The 19614-nt window shown below is 35.8% G+C and overlaps 1 protein-coding gene across 4 annotated transcripts in view; it reads left to right on the top strand.

Moving 5' to 3' along the window:
* The window catches only part of LOC135219625 (protein trachealess-like), a 1405277-nt gene that overhangs the window by 360841 nt on the left and 1024822 nt on the right, over window positions 1-19614 (top strand). The window lies entirely within an intron of this gene.

Here is a 19614-nt window from a genome sequence, read left to right as displayed (position 1 = left end):
TGCATTCAATAAGCCATAAGTAACGTGACTATTACTCTCATGGTGATATTGTTAAACTACGACTGATTCATATTTGTGTGTGTGTGTGTATATATATATATATATATATATATATATATATATATAGCTTATATATACAGTACATATATAAATGTTTGACAGGTATGTATACCCTATGATTTATTGACAGATCTCGCATGCATGGTGCTCGTTTACGAGAGCCTCATGATTAAAGGTTCAGAAAGATTGTTAACATACATTCTTCAGTCATATATTCTCTAAATCACAAGCCTTTAGTTCCCTTATCCTGTTTTACAACTTGTTTCTGACATTGCACATCAATTACAAGTGGGGTAACCATCCATCAAAGTGTCAACACGAAAGTTCCATGCAATCTTTCTTTGACAAATTGCAATCTTTACTTTCATCCGACCCAATTGGCAATAGTGACCTTCGTCCTAATTGTCTCTGAAGAGAACTACGCTGTAATCCCGTATTTTTAAAACGGTGGAAAACAGCTAGTTCCATTTTTTATATATATGTATTTTGATGGTAATTTCGGAAAATGCTTCACAGCCATGAGTTCCCCCAAATTAACTTGGAAATAGCTTTCTAATTCTTTATCACTTCCTCTTGCGTCCAACTATATTTGGAAGTGTCAGGGGTCGCTTGGCGATCGCAAGCCGATGATTGCTCTTTCGAGATTCGGCAGGATATGAACAAAGCACTGAATAACTTACGTACATGGCCTGCTTAGATGCGAATCTTGCCCTCCTTGCTCATCTTGATTCTACATATTTACAATGGTATTTATTGTATTAGCAAAAGACAGAAACGTCCTTTGAAATAAGTCCAGTGGACTACGTTATGATCCTGCCTTCTTGGCCGATTTTTTCACATTTTCTCTCCAAGTGAATTCTTTATTTTTGGGTGAACTTCTTAAGAAATTATGTTTTTCTGATAGAATTTAAATAATATATATATATTTTTTTTTGCTATAGTAGATTCACTTCACTCGTGCGTCTTATGCCCAGCCCCTTTCCTTATAACGCTCCTGATTGGCTGTTGATAAGCCAATCACAGGGCTGGAAATTCTCGGTCTCCCTCGAGAGTTCACGTAGGCAACATGTATGTTCCATATCTTTCAAGCATTATAATTTTCATTACACCTCAGTTTTACCTGCAGAAAAGGAACGTTTCCCAATTTCATCACTAAACATCAAGCCAATGACTTAAGGATTATAATGATATAAGAATTATGTACTTCAGTACTTCAGTAAACTTAATACTGAAATATTTATAGTGAAGCAAACATATAATTCTTGATATAAAATATATTCTTTCATTTCTTACATGAGATCGCAGTGCATTGAACATTTATCATCTTGTGTTTCATACAGTTTCGTAGCTTAAATGTCATGGAAGACAATGCAACCAAAATAGTTATAGACAGGGCTATTAATATGAAAATAACAAGAAAAAATTAAGAATATTATCTCTCTCTCTTATCTTCGTGTAGTCAGCTATTGCTCACATGGTCACTCCATGACGTCATCGTCATGAGCACGACCCCTCGATACGTCTTATGGGGGAAAAAAAGAATATTAAGACTTCATTATCGCTACTGTCATTATCACCATCACCATCACCCTTTCATATCTTATAGTGGAAATCTCTATATGAAAAAAATCGTTACAAATATTGATACCTTATGGAGGAAGTTTATTTATCACATTGATTTTTCTTTTGCTACAATCAGTCCTCCTATATCCGTTTCATTATTCAATTTCATTATTTATTACGATTTTCTTCATAATTCTGATATCATCATAATTCTTAAATCATTGGCTTGTCGATGTTTAGTGATGCAATTGGGAAACATTACTTTTTTAATGGTAAAACAGGTGTAATGAAAATTATAAGTTTTGAAAGATGAGAGGTGGAACATACATCCAGCCTATGTGAACTCTCTCAAGAGACAGTTTCCAGCCCTGTGATTGTCTTATCAACAGCCAGTCAGGAGCCTCGTAAGGAACGGCGCTGGGCATGAGACGCACGGGTGAAGTGAATCTACTATAGTAACTTCATTCTTTCTTTTAAGATTTTAAGATTCTGAGTCCACTGATTGTGAGTTCAACAAACACGCCACTTGTCAGCAGCAACATTAGACAATATTTTTTTCTATGCAAGGTTGCGTGAATTTTTATTTTATTTTAACGTACATTGTGTTAACTTGTCATCATTTTGCTCAGCTGAAGACTAGCATGTATTGCTGAACATGGGAGAATTTTTATTTATTATCGGTGACTAGGAGAGATTTACTTATTTTTTCATACATCGACAAAACGTTGAATCTCCTTTTGGCATCAGTAAACATACTTGCCTTAACCGTAAATTTCCTTAGGTCCATCTGTGATTATATGTATGGCTCTCCCATTGAATCCCTGCCAAGCTGCTAAAGCCATCCTACCGAGTGGTTTTGATCATGTTTGGATGGCCTTTAATTACCAGAATGTCAGAGACCTGAACTCCAAGATATTTCTTGAATGGTGAATGTGATAGGGCCACCTTCCCAGCTTTAAACCATGGCAAAAAGCGCTGGTACTGCCGGCATGATGGGATACCCGATCAAAATATTTGGAGGCGGTGTTGCTCTGAAGTCCCTAATGGAGTCACCTTCGTTGTAAATAAATTAAGTAATGAAATCATTTTTTACCAGAGTCTTGATTATAATTTGAGTTTATCGTTTTGTTGATTGATTACCAGTAAGTGTGTGTTCTTGCACTTGTTGCGTTAAACCTAATTGATTTTAATCAGTTTTATTTTAATGGTCATTTTATGATCATTGAATGTATCACAGTCAGTGCTGAATTTGCGCCAGCAAGGTTCTCGAAGATTAATGTGAATAATATCGTTACGTGGGATGCCTTCAAATTCCACGAGATTATAGCTGGGCCGCGGTATATTTCTTTCTTCTGTTGTCTTTGCTCACTTTTATGAAGACACGGACTTTTAAATAACTTTATTGCTAAATAGAATCGGTTCTTTTGAAGATTACTTTCCCGCAAGAGAAAAACAAAACAGAACCCATTACCTGGGACTGTCTCATCAGTCTTTCCCTTTCATAGAGTTATCCACATGCCTCTGTTACTGTATTTGATATCTTCCCCATTAAAATGTCTCCATCAATCCTCTTTTTTACAGTAATTTTTGATGCAAGCTGTCCTCCCTCTATCTCTCACCCCTACCCTCCCTCCCACCCCACCCTAAACCCAATCTGTGCATTCGAACACTTAGGGACATACCTTGAATTCTTCAAAATGCTTAATCTCTCTTCTCTATCTCTCTCTCTCTCTCTCTCTCTCTCTCTCTCTCTCTTATATATATATTTTTATAATATATATATATATATATATATAGATATATAATCATATATATATATATGTATAGATATTATATGTTTTTTTTTTTTTAAGTGATAACCACCTTGATTAATTAATCACTAAATCACTCAAGGTGAATTATGGGTTTTCTCTTTCCCCAGCTAGTGTTGTTTTAAATTTTTCTTGGAAATACTACAACAAGTCTCAGAAAGAAGCGAGAGAAGTCTATGTATCTAGTCATGTCATTATTTCGAATCAGTAATTAGAAAAGGATGCTGCAGCAGCAACCAAAGGTTCTGTTTTTCCCATGTCCTCTGCCACTCCAAATTGACCTCCAATTTTGGAAGTGTTCGAGATCGAAGACTTAGAAGTAGATCATATGGGAAATTAAGCTTGGAATGTTGTGTACGGGCATCTGAGATATGTACATTTTCTTGATGAGATTTCAGTGTTTCAAGTTGTTTCTGTGCGTCTCGATGCTCTTGGCTTTGATTATTACCTCGGAAAGTTTGTTTATATTTTCCAGCATCGTTGGAAACCTTCATTGTTCTGACGACAGTAACTAAATATGAATAACACCGAAGTTTGTAAATTGGATTCGGGAGATTCATTACCACCGGTATTGTTAATAGTTTAAATGTCTACATGTCCATCTAACTGCTTCATATTTGCTGAATTATAGCATATGAATGATTTCTATAGTTGTCTTTCTTTTAAACGCGTTAGAAAAGTGGCCGTAATTTCTTTAGTGTACCGTATATTATGATTTTTATTACTTTATCATATATAGTCTTGAATTTTTATTTATTTATTTTTTTTAAGAAGAAGAATTAAATGAGAATCAGTGTTTAAAAGGGTAATTTTGTCTTGAGGAAGAAAATGGAAATTGGACTGGTGAAAAGCTTGAGAGCAGATACGAATTGTTGTATTCTCAGAAACTGAAAGAAATGTTAGTGATCGATCTTATTCGGTTCTGCATAGAAAAGGCAGAATTGTGCGGGAATTCATTGTGAAGATTTGAATTTTTATTCAGGAGCAAAAACGTTTGAAGAAAATCGTATTTTTCTTTTATTATTATATTTTTTTCTTTCTTTTTTTTTATTTATTATTTATTTATTTATTTTTTTTTTTGCTATATCACAGTCCTCCAATTCGACTGGGTGGCATTTATAGTGTGGGGTTCCGGGTTGCATACTGCCTCCTTAGAAGTCCATTACTCTCCTTACAATGTGCGCCGTTTCTAGGATCCCATTCTTGTGCATGAGTCCTGGAGCTACTTCAGCCTCTAGTTTTTCCAGATTATTATTATTATTATTATTATTATTTATTATATTATTATTATTATTATTATTATTATTATTATTTTCACGGGGTATAAAATTTTACATTGAAAATATTTTCAGTGGAATAAGATGTTCTAGTGTGGAAAAGGTTGAAAAGTAGAGTAAATAGACTTATTCCGTCAGTTACAGTAAAAACCTAACTCGTAGTAGGTGAAGTTCTAATTAGCCCTTTAAACTAGTTGCTGTCCGACAAAATAATGGAGGAACTTCCCTCTTATAAGGGTAATGGACCTTTGTGTAGGAAGCCAGTTCCACAAAATTATCTTTTCGGCCACGGATTCTTTAGACATATCCTTGTGCTGTGCATTTGTGTTACGTACGTATACACTTATAATGAGCTGAGATTTTTGTCTGCTACTTTTATCTCACTCTCTAATTTTGAGGCTTTTCAGGCGATCGGTTGAAAAGTTTGGAACAGTATTTTAATTGTCTTTATTAACTTGAAGCTGTCAAAAATTTTTGCATTGATCGTAAGTTCTTTAAATAATTTCCAAAAGTGTTATTTGGGTTATTTTTCTAACCATGCACGATATAAATTTCCATTAATTCCCGTAGATTCGCTTTCAAGCACGTTAGTCGTTTTGGCCGATATACAGGGAAGTGACATATATTTTTGAAAGCCTGTACTCGGTACTAAGGCATGTAGTGTTTGGTATTGTGGAGCATCATAACAATTTATACAGGAATATGGTGTATTATCATAAGTAACCAGGAGAAATATAATACTTAAGTATTAGGTTAGTTATAATTTAAATAAGGATAGACGAAAATCCCTGAAGGTTTTGAAGTTTTAGAGGAAATTTGACAGACGACCATTGAAATTTAATGTCATATCTTTCAGCTTAATTGCTTGTATATGCGTCTAGTAATGAAAACATTTGCACGCGCTACATGCTTCATAAATAATAAATTTCCCCTAAGAAGGGAATCCTTCAAAATATTCAAGATCTTTGAACCCCTTTTACCATGTATAGTAACTTATTTCATCACCGTGCCCTTGCATTATTCCCTATTTCAACACTTGACTGCACATGCAAAAAGAACATGGCATCACTACCAACCTTCTTTTTATTTCACTTCATCGTCTAGAATTACTGTCCATAAAGACCCTTAAGGAGGGAACAAGAACTAAGGTAAAATATTTTTTTCCGCTTTTATTAATGCTGGGTACAATTTTTACTCACTCTCATTAATACATAGTCCCCGAGGAAGCAATACACAATTGTGACTGGGTGCTTACATGAAACCTTAATCTGATTATGTGAACTTGGATTGGACGTAATAAGGGCCGTAGAAAATCTTTCTTACACTGAAAATATCACAAAAGAAAGAGTGCAATAAACTTGGTTCAGTAACGTTTAAGCGCTGCCATCCCTTCACAGAAGTGTTTCGCATCCTGGGCTAGTAAATACGCCTTCACAGCATGCATTGCTCTATTATGGCTCTTAGAATTAAGGACCATCCACGCAGAATCTGAGTTTATAAAATCTGCTGACGTCAGACGGTGGAAAGTTAAATGAGAAAAATGCCTGGGTCAACATTTCAGAGCCAGATTTGACTGCTTCAGCCTTTAATGGCTGCACTGTCTGATCAGGGCCATTGGTCTGGAGGAGCTTACAACTTTCCGTTGCATTTAATTTTTATAGTATTTTTAATCTGTCGCAAAACTTTTATAATACTTGCCATTAATGGTTTGGCTATTCCAAGAGCCCATCATAATAATACTTTTAGAATCCCAAAGCATAGAGGCCGTGAAAACGACTCAAAACTTATATTGAAGAGGAAGACATTTTCCCATGCCTACTGAATCCTGAGAAGCGATTATTTCAGGTTTTTGGATACCACATTAGATGCCATCTTTCTTAATTCATGCTATATGAGATCTTTAACTGAAATACATTTTAGTTTTGCTTGGTGACTGCCTAAAATGTGTATAACCAAAACAAATGCATAATATCATGACCAGAGGCACACGAGTCCTATGTTAAAACCTTGAGTAGCGGCCATCATGAAAGACGGCAGGAGTTTTGGAATTTTGAGTGGGCACCCCGTAATTTTCAAAAAGTGGCCTATGGAGAAGATATGTACCAAATTTCATGCTTGTATCAATAACTGAATTATTTTTTTATTAAGATCAGAAGGTAGAAAGGGGGAAGAATGAGGTAAATCTATAAAGACAAGGACCCTCACCATATCCCATACTATCAAGCTTAATGATAATAATAAGCTATGATCTTTGTAATGGCTCTGATTACACTTGTATGTTGACTTTTGTAGACGCCAGTTCACGAAAAACTAGACCAGTGCTTATCAAGCGAAACATATTAAGTGCAATTTGGTTACTGATGGCTTGCCATGTGAAAAATTGTCGGTCGGTTACTCAGGTAGGGAGCATAGAGGGAACTTATGGTGTCACGTGCATTGAAAGATATACTTTTCCTGCATATATCCTGGGCAAATGCAATATGGTTCCATTCAGAATTATGTTATTTTTGGTCGGCTTCACAGCTTCATCGTCATTTTAACTTCTCTAGTAAATCAACTACGTGTATGTGCATTCTTTTTCAGACCACAGTGGTAGTTAATTTGCCTCACATTTAGTTCGTAGTGTAATTTCCCCCCAATTTTCAAGTTTCCTCAATTTTCAGAGATTTTGTGTAAGTTTGGTAGAGTTCCAGATTGTGAATAATATTTCGTCATTTTTGCAGTTCCAGATTTCGGATTGTATTTAATCAGTTTTATAGAGCTGGATTTATATTTATTCCTAAGATTGGTTTCACCTCAGTGGGGTAAGAATAACCTCGTCGAGGCCCTCCCGTATTGATGGTATACATTTGGAGCAATGAACACAATTCTATAGTATTTAATTTTTCTCTCCTCCCCTTCTGTATCTCGCCAGGTGCAACCCTTAACAATCTACTGACAGGTTCGAGAACTGAACACAAGTCTCTTGAGTTGTAAGGTTAATATGTTTACCACTGTACCACGAGGACAGTAAGAGAGAGAGAGAGAGAGAGAGAGAGAGAGAGAGAGAGAGAGAGAGAGAGAGAGAGAGAGTGGAGCCTTGCGTTATAGATAGCTGTATGGTAGTCATATAAGGCATTTTCTTTCTTTTTATGCATGCTATCGACTGTCTTAACAGGTTTATGTGTCATGATGTCCCAGTCAAGGACATCATGACCTTTTAGCAATCTTGAAGGGAATTTATTCATTACTTTGAAATTAGAACAATGCCTTCATGACGGTAGGCACCATTCTGGCACAGGCAGGATTTCAAAAATACCGAAACTTGATGTTGAAATTATCCAAGAAAACCTTAGTTGTCTTACGGAATTATGTTGTTTGAAATTACTATCTTAACTGTCTCAAACTGGCGAAATTTAACGTTAGTTCCATGCTGGCTATTTTGAATAACAAAACATGTGCCCATTCAGAAAGTACCTGATATCATCCTTTATTAATCATTTCCTGAAGCAGGAAACTAAGACGTACTGTTTAGCTTGTTAAATGATGCCGCACATCGCTGATATATGGGGGAGCCAATTCGTTTAATTTCCCTCATTTAGTTGAGATTTCAATAAGGCTCAAGTACGCGTGGTGGATCCAGCGGCAGTTGGTCTTTAGCATCCCGCTGTCTATATAAATGGTCCCAGCAAGGAGTTAACTGCTCACAATTTGCTTCTTGTGGAGAGTTACCTAAAGACTCGGTCATGTGGTCGTGGAGATTAAAAGTCATATTGCCTTCTCACTGTGTTAACTGTGGCCTTATACCCCCTCCCTTTGTTTCCTCGTTGCTGTTACTGGAAAGAATCAAGCAAAAATTTATTATTGCTATTAACATTTGGTCCTACTGTAGTTATTAAAATCTTTGGATGAAAACATAAGGTTGACCTGTTGTGCAAAAAAAAAAAAAAACACTTTTCTTTTTGGGTAACTTTTATTTAATTATTTTTTCTTGAAAAAGCATTATGTTGTGATTTTTTCTCTAAAATAAGGAAGATGGGAAGGAAATGTTTACCTGCGTAACATATAAATTGATTGAAAAGAACAACAGGTTTACTTTGTGTAGGAATAAAATTCAGCGTAGTAAATTATAACTGTTTTCGTATAAGGTTAATCAGGCTTGACAGAGGCCTCGACATTGAATTTATGTGTGGTGAATACTGGAAGTTATTTTCGGTCAATATATATATATATATCATATATCTATATATATTTATTTATAAATTATTTAATATATATATATATATATACACACACACATACATACATACACATTTTAAACTTTTTTGAAGGGGTGACACCAGCACAGTGCTGATTTTTTTTAACCAAGTCTTTATGGATGAGGTCTCTTGTTCCTCGTCAATTTTCTTGAGCCTCACACATGTTTGCGCCTATTTACAGCGGGATGGGCTGCTCAGTTGCAGGCCATTCATGTTCCACGGACCTAGCAGTGATTGCTAAGTGCTACGCTTCTCACCCACAACAGCAGTTTTGATTCATTGTATACCTCTTAAAAGTTGGCGGTAGGATTACCAAATTCCTACACTTAACACACACACACGCATTATATTATATATATATATATATATATATATATATATATATCTATTATAATATGTATATATATATATATGTATATATTTATATATATATGTATTTATATATATATATATATACATATATATATGTGTGTGTGTGTGTGTGTGTGTGTGTGTGTGTGTATTGATATGATTGCTATGAGGGGATGGACAGCAGATTATTGAAATTATGCAATTTTGACTCTGACCCTGAATATGGTTGCAAATCATGTTAGTATTCCGGCTGAGGGCATACTTCAAACCGGGTAATAGTTAGGTAAACTACTCAGGGTTAGCTTGATTAATTATATTTACACACTATCATATCAGAAGAATATTAGCTATACAATGGCGGTTTTTAGGGAGTCATAAGTGCCCCATGAAGTGACTTGAGAATTAACACAGAATACCGTCTTGAAGTGAATGAAAGGCAACCCGCTATTTATGGTTACGGGGGCGATGCAGATGACCCCAACACGTGTTAGTGGATCGAGGGGGTGTACTAAGTGTATCTATCAACTCGATCGCTAGGCGCTGAATTTCTCTTATGTTATAAAAAATCTGTCCACTTTGCCCATGGCATGAAAATACACAAGTATCAAATAATGTAGGACTTGCCCCTGTAAAAAAAAAAGAAATAAAGTCGAATTATAAGGACGTGACTGACTGTTGAGAGAATCTTGGAATGCGGCGCTTTAGCTTCTATAGGAGAAATGGAGCCATCTTCCTCTGGGGCACTAGCAGGTGAGGGAAATGATCGAAATATCACGAAGATTCACTTGATACTTGCAACAGCCACGTTTTAAGAGGGGCATAGCTCGGGAGAGTGGACAACCGACTTTGCCAAAGTCGGACTGTGTTCCTTGAATGTCTAAAAGTCTCTCTGAAGCAGCTGGGATGCTATGGGGTCCCTTTATAACGTTCAGAAATTACGTTCGGGCGTCCCAATTAGTGTTGTTAGTTGTCTGACCGAGTTTCACGCATGAGGTCTTTAAAGACAAGGTCAGTGCTACTCGTCCGTTTAACTAGGGTGGATACCCCGTGTTCTTTGCCCTGTCGCTCCAGCCCGGCACTGCTTTTTCCTTGAACAGGAATTAGCTTTCTCCTTTCCCAGCCACCTGCAAACCAAGGTCTCACAGTCAAACGAATAAGGACAGATTAACAGAGTTAATCCTCAAAGGAAATGGTGAGTGGTTGGAGAAGAGGGACTCTCATTTCAATATATATATGTATATGTATATGTATATATATATATTATATTATATATATATATATATATGTGTGTGTGTGTGTGTGTGTGTGTGTAAATATACGTATACACACTGACCAAAAGTAACTTACGGTATTCACCACACATAAATTCATTGTCAATTGCTGTGGCCTCTGTTAAGTCTGATTGATCTTTATACGAAAACAGATGTAATTTACTACGCTGAATTTTATTGTTAACACAAAATAAATCTGATATTCTTCTCAGTCAATTTATATGTTATCCAGGGAAACATTTCCTTTCCATCTCCCCTATTTTACCGACTAAAAGTCTCAAAATCATGCGTATGATTATATTATATATATATATATATATATATATATATATATATATATATATATATATTGTGTGTGTGTGTGATATATATACACATATATTTGTGCGTGTGTGTGTGTAAATTTCTTAAAAGGGAGTGACTTTGAGTGTTAGCCTTTATTTTGCGAGCCACCACAGCTGGAGAACTGCCATGCATACTATACATTAGAAGCATGATTGGAATAATGGGCCTTGCCTAAAGTTTTCCTGCTTGCTCAAGAATCGAGCAGATGACCTCTACCAATGGAAGAATGCATCCTGATTGTAAGATAGACAAATAAGTTATTCATAATTCTTTCTGGAAACTGACTATATTTTTAAAATGGGTTAACGCTTTACTGTTTTCATGCTTTTTTTTTTTTGCAACGTCAGTTTCATTATTACACGACTCAGTATTTATGGAAAAGTTGTGTTGGGAGCTCTACATTGTTCCCCGAACATACATATGTCGAGTTATGTTCTTAGGACTAATTCTTTGCATACTCCTGCCATCCATAAACTTCAATAATGCTTTAATTAAATGTTTTGGCTTTTGTGGCAATTAGCCTACGTTTTGTTTCCCATTGGTTGAAACCTCAGATTTTGAGAATTTTACTCACTACGGTAATCTGTTCTGTGGTTGTTTGCTGTTATCATAGATATAGAATATTTCAGCTTTGTATATAATATCCTTCTTTGTCGCATCCGGTTTTGGGAATGTAAACTTCAAGGTGTTCTGTATTGTAAGAGTTTTGAGTGTGTATGCTTCTGTGTGTGTGTGTGTGTGAGAGAGAGAGAGAGAGAGAGAGAGAGAAATTGTTAACGCCAGAACCCCGGAAGAGATTTTTTTTATTCATTGCTTCTGTAAATAACCACACTCTCTTGTGTCGTGATACAACCATCGGAGGGTCCGTACTTTATTACCTCGATGTATTTCAGCGCTACTAGCAAATTTCCTCTTATAGTTGCGGTGGCTGATGAGGTAGCTGTCAAACGGATTGTCATCATTATCATAATTTCATAATGGCATTTTCCAATGTTTCAGCCTTTTTTCCTAGCGGTCGAAAGTCACTGCAAAATGATTGAGAAATGACCATGAATTAGGGCCGTAGGACGTCACTTTTCCAGCTCGAGAATGAGGTGTGCCCTCTGTGATTGCACTATTTTGGGGAGTTTGTGGCCAGTATTCTGGCTGGGTTGGTCGGTTTGCTTGACTTTCCTTCATCAATACAAGACCAAACGACGGGTGTTGACTGAAATTACATAATGGGTAGACAAGATTTCATCATTTTAACTGCAGTTGTCGTCAGAATACGTCGTTTTATACAGTACAGATATCAGGACTCGGTCTGTGAATGATGTGCCATCAAGTGTACTAAATATCTTGGATTTCCCGTAGAAGTTCGGATGTTATTTAGAATGACTTATACTTCCGCAGGTTTTTGAATGTTTTTCCGTCTGATGCGCAAGGGAGCCATTATTAAAGGCAGGCATTGTTAATTATCTTGTAAATGAGTCCGTTATGAAAGGCGCCTTATGTACTTTTTTTCCCAGGAATCAAGTATTAAGGCTCTTGCATGCGGTGGTGCGAAGTGTAATCCTGCCATGGTAACACGCATGTTCATTCCTCGAGATATATGCATATACTCTCTTCAGTGCTAATGCATAACTTTTGAAGGATATATATTTATTTCTTTATAAAACGTTTAGGATAATTTTTAAGTTTATCAATTATTCCTTTAAAAAGTTATGCGTATAGTACAAAATAATTCGTAAATGTTAAGAAAATTATATGATTCTGTATGGTGTTGCGTGCAGGAATTCTGTTCCCATGAGGAAATTTTGTAAGTGCCAGCAAGGAATGCAGCTGGTTAATTGCTGTAGGGCCAAATATGTTTAAAGTCCAGTTGAAGGACCTCAGGTTCGGTCGGATAAAAGTGCAATAGTTGCACGACTTGAGGAGGGTGTTCGCCTTTTGTTGATGGGTAAACGAGGATTATTAGGAGAAAAGAAATTACAAAGAGAGGGAAAAGAGATTGGAAGGTGTATGGAGGGGGCCCGGATGTGTGGTTATTAAATTCTCCCAGATTAATTAGGATAAAGAAAAGATTTATCTTTGTCAGAAGTTAGTGCTAAGCCTGCCTTTGATTAGCGGCAACTTTTATCAAAAGGAGTTATCCACAAAGTAGAGTGACGGAATTTCACTGGTTTTATCCATTTCTCAAAAGTAAAGATTTAATTTAAGTAATAGTAAATTTAACCCTTGATTTTCTGTATTTTATACCAAACTCCTAGACTAAATTCATTTCAGAGAAAGAAAGTAGCATGCAGTACTGTGAATATTTTCTCGACGGATCGGCCAAATGGAACACGGAAATTCTGATTTTCTTCAGTCATCCATAACCAAATCTACTCATAGATTTAGAGTCTGGCGTTCAATTCATCACGTCGGCACTTTTTCTTTAACACAACAGCTAGAAAAGTTTGGTGGTGCAGCTTGGATAGTTTTGTTATGTAGTTGAGACAGTAAATTCATATAATATTTGTTATAAAATTGTTCAAATAGTTTAAGCACGAGGGTGGGGTATATGCTAGAACAGTTGATTTGCGGTGGAGCGATCGTCTGATTTATTGGGTGGTCATCAACGCTGAGAGCTGAGAAGTTGGTGTTAAACAAAGATTATAAAACCATAAGAACACTCAGGTTGTGACCGTAATGGCTATCGGATTCTGGCAGTATCCGTACTCGGTTTGTTTTGATTATAGTCTTCTGTTGACAAAAACGATGCAAATTGACGCTTTCTTTGTGTACGGTTCCCTGAGTTAATGCCCGTAATGCGTAGCTCTGGCCAGGCTTCGATTGATTCCAGCGGGCAGTTTCGAAATGTATGGCTTCCGCTTTACCCTAATTGAGCGGACGTGCTCCTGTCTAGTGTCTCTCGTGTGTTTATAGTTTCCTTAATTACCCGTCCAAGGATAAAGATTTGCAGAATGGCTTTCTTTCCTTTGGCAAAGAATGTCAATTTCTAGTCCAAAGTATCCTGGCTTACAGTTGATTCAATCCTGTTACTGGCATCTAGTTATTATTTACTAATTCTCTCTCTCTCTCTCTGTCTTTGTGTATGTGGTATCGTCCTGGCTTCTAAAGCATTTTCGTAACGTAAGGAATTTTGAAGAAAATTTTCTTCTAAAAATGGCTATAATTTTTTTGAAAGTTGTGAGCCAGTATTACTTTATGATATATATTAGGAATTCTTTATTATTTGTAGGTGCCATGTGTCTTTTCCACCTTATTCCAGTCCAAGGAGGAAATATCTAGGAAAGGGACAAAAGTAATATTTATGCCAGGTAACAAATAATGTATATTACCAGTAATAGTATATTGTAAAATTCCTGTAGACTATAACTACTGTCCCAGAAAGGGGGACGAGTTCATAACCCTTAAACTTCCATAGACTGATAAGAAATGTCCATAAATTTTGGATGGAACTGACTAGTATGACTTATTAACTATAAGGAAAATAGCTAATATGCAACTTTGTGAAGTTCTGTTCACTCTTAATTTTCCAAACATATTGTTTTCTATTTGATTCCATTTTTGTTGTCTCATTTTAACAGAAAATCTCTTTTCAGTTACTCTTTTGTACGCCGGTGTTAGTAAGTACTCTTTTTAAAAAGGAAAGAGGTGTATTTTTAGATATGTTTGGTGATATGGTTTATAATTTTAAATTTTTATACTGAACAGAAAAAATAAAACCATATATTGATAATTTCAAATATAGAGTTAATGTAGTGTTTAAAAAAACACCAATAAAAAAAAAAAAAAGCCCCTGTAAAGAACTATCCCGACAATTCATATGTAAGACGTGGGAATTTCTTTGTTTGTCTACTGGCAAATGATTGAAAATTAAAAGAACAGCATAAAAGTGTTTTAACTTATGCACAGAAGATATATATGCAGATGCTAAAAAGAGAGTTTAATCAATATGCTGGAAAAGGACATATTTTGTAGGAATATGATTATCAGCCAAGAAATGTATAAACTAGATGCATTTATTTCAAAAGAAATATGTAAAATGTAAAGGGTTTAAAGAAGGTAGTTTACTTGGGCATTAAAGCAAAGGTGTGTGCTAACCTAACTTACTCAGAAAACCTAGTCACTTAGTTGCTGATAAGTATATTCATTTATATAGTCATCCTATGATATATAATGTAAATTTCAATTATTATCTATTTTCTTATATATATATATATATATATATATATATATATATATATATATATAATATATAAGAAGACTTAGATAATAGTTGACATTTACATTATATATCATTGGATATATAATGTAAATAGGATATATTTACATTATATATCCTATGATATATAATGTAAATAGGTCAATATTATTGATATATATGAATATATATATATATATATATATATATATATATATATTGTTCCGTATTAGCCTCGGCCTTAAGGGGTTCAAATACGCAAACGAAAGAGTTGAGGGAAAAATGCAGAATAAATTACTTGAACTTACCTAAAAAGGAGTTATAGTATTAATTTACTCTAGAGGAAAAGGTCGCCAGTAAACTCAGCTAATTACTTTACATCTATTTATTTACAAGAGGACGGTTACTGGCCTGGAGGAAGAGTAAATGCAGCTTGTCCACACGTGGACTAATATCTCTCACAAGACGATGATAGTTGGCTTAAAATGAGTTTCAGGGAAAAGCTGGTTTTTGAAATCTTGCGGTAATGCAACACTTGCGGGCGCAAAGACTTGGACACGTGACTCAGGGCATCTGGAAAAAGATCCCAGATTTGACAAGATAAAAAAAAAAGGACTTCTTGCACAAGTTACGATTATTCAGTTCTCTAACACTGGGGAAAAGGCACTCTAGTGTTTAACTGAGGTATGCAATGACTTCATTTGTCTGGGACGATCGCACAAAGGAAGCATGCGGCCACAAGGCAGTGAGAGGAAAAAAGGGATATTCCCTTGAATTAGAAGTTTGAATTGTGAAAATGGGGAGTAAATAGACACTAGAAGGTAAGGAACTGGCAATATGCTGTTTCACAAGATGTACCTGGATGCCATGATCAGTGGACCTTTGTAGAAACGCGGCATTGGCTTTGTCTCAGGTCTGGGCGCACCAGTAACGCCGTGTTAGGCCTAAGTTGGAAGGCTCGTGGCGGACATCCGTCCGAGATCACGACTGGAGGAGACTGAGGGCGAAGGCAGGTGTGTTTCCTGGGTGTTCGGGGTCAGCTTAATCCCCCAAGAGCAGGGCAATCCTGGAAACAGAACATACAGCCAGCAGAGGGTTCACAGGAAAAAGAGCTTAAGACGTAGGCCTAATAAGTACCAGGCTACCTACATCCTTCCCTTTGGGATATGTCCCTAAAGCTGACAAGTCTATATTTTCCCTCTCTAGCAGGAAATTCCTATCTCTGGATGGGGTGTTTTGGGTTCCCGCCTGAAATCAGCTGATATTTGGGTGAATATGGCGGCTTCTCTAGCAATCAAAATATTTAACTAAATGCTGGGTAGACGAGGCGATCAATAAACGTTGCAATATATATATATATGTGTGTGTGTGTGTATATCTATATAGTATATATATATATATATATATATATATATATATATATATATAAGAAGACTAATAGATAATAGTTGAAATTTACATTATATATCATAGGATGACTATAAAAATGAATATACTTATTAGCAACTAAGTGACTGAGTAGGTTATTAGGTTGGTTATATATATATATATATATATATATATATATATATATATATATATATATACATATATACATATATATATGTATTTATATGTATATATATATATATATATATATATGTATATATATATATATTGTCCCAAACGCCCTTTTGGCATTTGTTATTGAACTTTTTCGTATTGAAAAACATTCCATGTTAACTTTAGTACAAGAACATAGAGTGAGAAACCGAAGATGTATAAGTTTTTTTTTTTTTTTTTTTTTTGTTAGATGTTTTTCAGTTGGATGTTCCCCCCCACCCCTCCCCTTATTCTTTGTATTCTTCTGAAGTGTCAAAAGTGAAGGTATTAGCTACTTGCATAAGTGTCATTTTAAAGTCCTGTCAGAAGGACCCCTGTTGTCCCTTGTATCTTCACGCCTAAATGGACTGAAGTGCAAAACATAAGAAAAATTGAAGTTGCAGTTGCATCAAAGAATCAACATCTACCAAATTGTAATATATTGATAAACAATATAAGTATAAAACAAGCTAACAGTTTTCTCTACCTGGGCAGTCTACTAACACGAGTTGTGAGAGCAAAACTAGATATTGAGAGGAGGATTCTGATAGCTAAATGCTCTTTTAAGAATGTGAAAAACCTTTTAACAAGTAACAGAAGTGGAACTCAAACAAGAACAAGAGCTCTGAAAATGTATGTGTGGTCCACCCTCATGTATCCTGTCGGATGGGGACTCTGCTCCAGTCCCACTAGATGTCCCTCTGATGCCATCACTCTAAAGATGGACCTTGACACTACCTGCCTTGTCCTCCTTGTGCTGATGTCTTTGTGAACCCAGAAGCGCTATTTTCATCTTTCCTGTATGGTAAGGAACTGTATGTGATGCTCCTTCCATTGATGTGCCCTGCTATGGGAGACTGGCTCTGAATTATTCAAGTCTCGCCCATAGACTTAGATAAAGTGATTGGAAATTGTTTGCCAGCCTCACCATTTTTCCGTATACTTGATTTTTCCGCCTGTTCTTCTGTTCTCATAGCTACAGACCTATTATCGTGTCTCCTACTGAGATTCTCATGATTATTGACTTTGGTTGTAATATTATTGTTTGACAACTCATGTAAATACAAACACTACCATAACATAGTGCTCATATATCAATCCAGTAATCTTGTGTATCTCTAGTGTAAAGTTTTGTAGTGTTTTGTTCAGTATTAGACTTCTTGCATATAACGATTCATTCGTCATTCCCTTGTATGCTACAACAATCATGCATTGCAGATCCATGCTGTACGTCCCTGTTGTACGGAACTCATCTGTAGTTCAATGATGCCCACCATCTTAATGCTAGTGCCATATCCAGTCTAGTATCCCAGAAACCTCAGTGAATAAACCTTGTTTACAGTGCTACCTTATATTGTTTAAGGATCTTACTACTTAGTAATAGAATGTGATTAGCCTATTGAGCCATAGAGATTTTTTGTAGTTTTTGTATATTTTATTCTTCTGATCGCTCTAGTGAATTATATGATAAGTTAACACACCTAAGTTTGCATTGAATCCCTATTTTACTGTAGTATTACCTTGAATTCATTAGAGCTTAACCTTTTCTGATCACATGGTTTGGCCATCCCTAGTCAGTTGCATTATCCTCTGACACAAATAGAGCCATTCCTCCAATTCTCATATCACACCCTTCCAGGCTGTGACCACCTTGGCAAATATATATTGCCGTAGTTGCAGTGCTGGGGTTAAAGCAAAATTACTAAATTAAAATTTCTAAATTTCCAAAGTTATTCCTTGTGTGCAATTTACACCTTCCTGACTAATGGGATGCAGAGTATTGGCACTGGTGATGTTAATTCTACTCTTCGCACTGGCAAGGGAAAAGTTGTCATTAAGTTGCAAGCAAATACTCTAACCTATGGCATCACTTAGGTACAAGAGAAAATGGATCGTGAACTTAGTATTTGCAATATACAATAACACTATTCAAGTGGAGCACTGTAAGTGATATTGGCACTAGCAGAATGAGGTGAGTGACACTGTTGATCTACAGGGGAAGGCACACAATGGGGGATTCTACACGAATCTGCAAAGTTTTCGACAATGAAATACTGATATTTTCAAAGGCAAAATTACGCAGCGATTTGTAAGATTTTGCTGTATATCAAAACTGATATTGCATTGAAATATATTGAGCATAGCTTACTTTAAAGGTAGCAAAGTATGGTCATTGATATCACTATTCACACTTGAAATACTCGCTGGTCTCATAGGGAGACAGGAATTCTAGCATTGGGAATCACAGAAGAAAAACACAACTGAAATAGGAATGAGTGCTAGGAACAGAGGTGAAGGGCTGACAGAACAAATGTTTGCTAGCATGCTGGGATAAGTCAAAATATTTTCAAGGGGCCCTTAATCTGTTTGCAAAGCAAAGTGAAATTCTTAACTGGGTCCTAACTTAGAATGATCATTACTCTACTTCCTGCTGTTCCTCTTTACAACTTGAATTTTATGTTGTTAGTTCAAACTTATTCCCTCAAAAGAAAAGAGGATCTAAAATGGATATTCAAAATATATATAATATATATATATATATATATATATATATATATATATATATATATATATATATATATATATATATATATCTCATCATCATCATCATCATCATCGTCGTCGTCTTCTTCAGCCATTGCTAGTCCACTGCAGGACAAGGACCTCAGACGTTTCTATTCCAGTCTATACTAGCAAATTTTCTAAGCTCATCAATCCATCATCTTCTCTTCCTTTCCCTGCTTCGTTTGCAATCTCTAGGGACCCATTCTGTTATTCTTTTTGTCCATCTATTATCAGACATTCTCATTATATGTCCTGCCTGCACCCATTTCTTGTTCTTACTTGTTAGAATATCTGCTACTTTAGTTTGCTCTCGTATCCGTGCTGCTCTTTTTCTGTCTCTTAGTGTTATTCCCATCATTGTTC

Source organism: Macrobrachium nipponense, chromosome 1 (genome assembly GCF_015104395.2).
Source record: "Macrobrachium nipponense isolate FS-2020 chromosome 1, ASM1510439v2, whole genome shotgun sequence".
In the NCBI taxonomy this organism is placed as follows: domain Eukaryota; kingdom Metazoa; phylum Arthropoda; class Malacostraca; order Decapoda; family Palaemonidae; genus Macrobrachium; species Macrobrachium nipponense.
The sequence above is the reverse complement of the archived record's forward strand: the minus strand, read 5'-3'. Positions and strand labels throughout refer to the sequence as shown.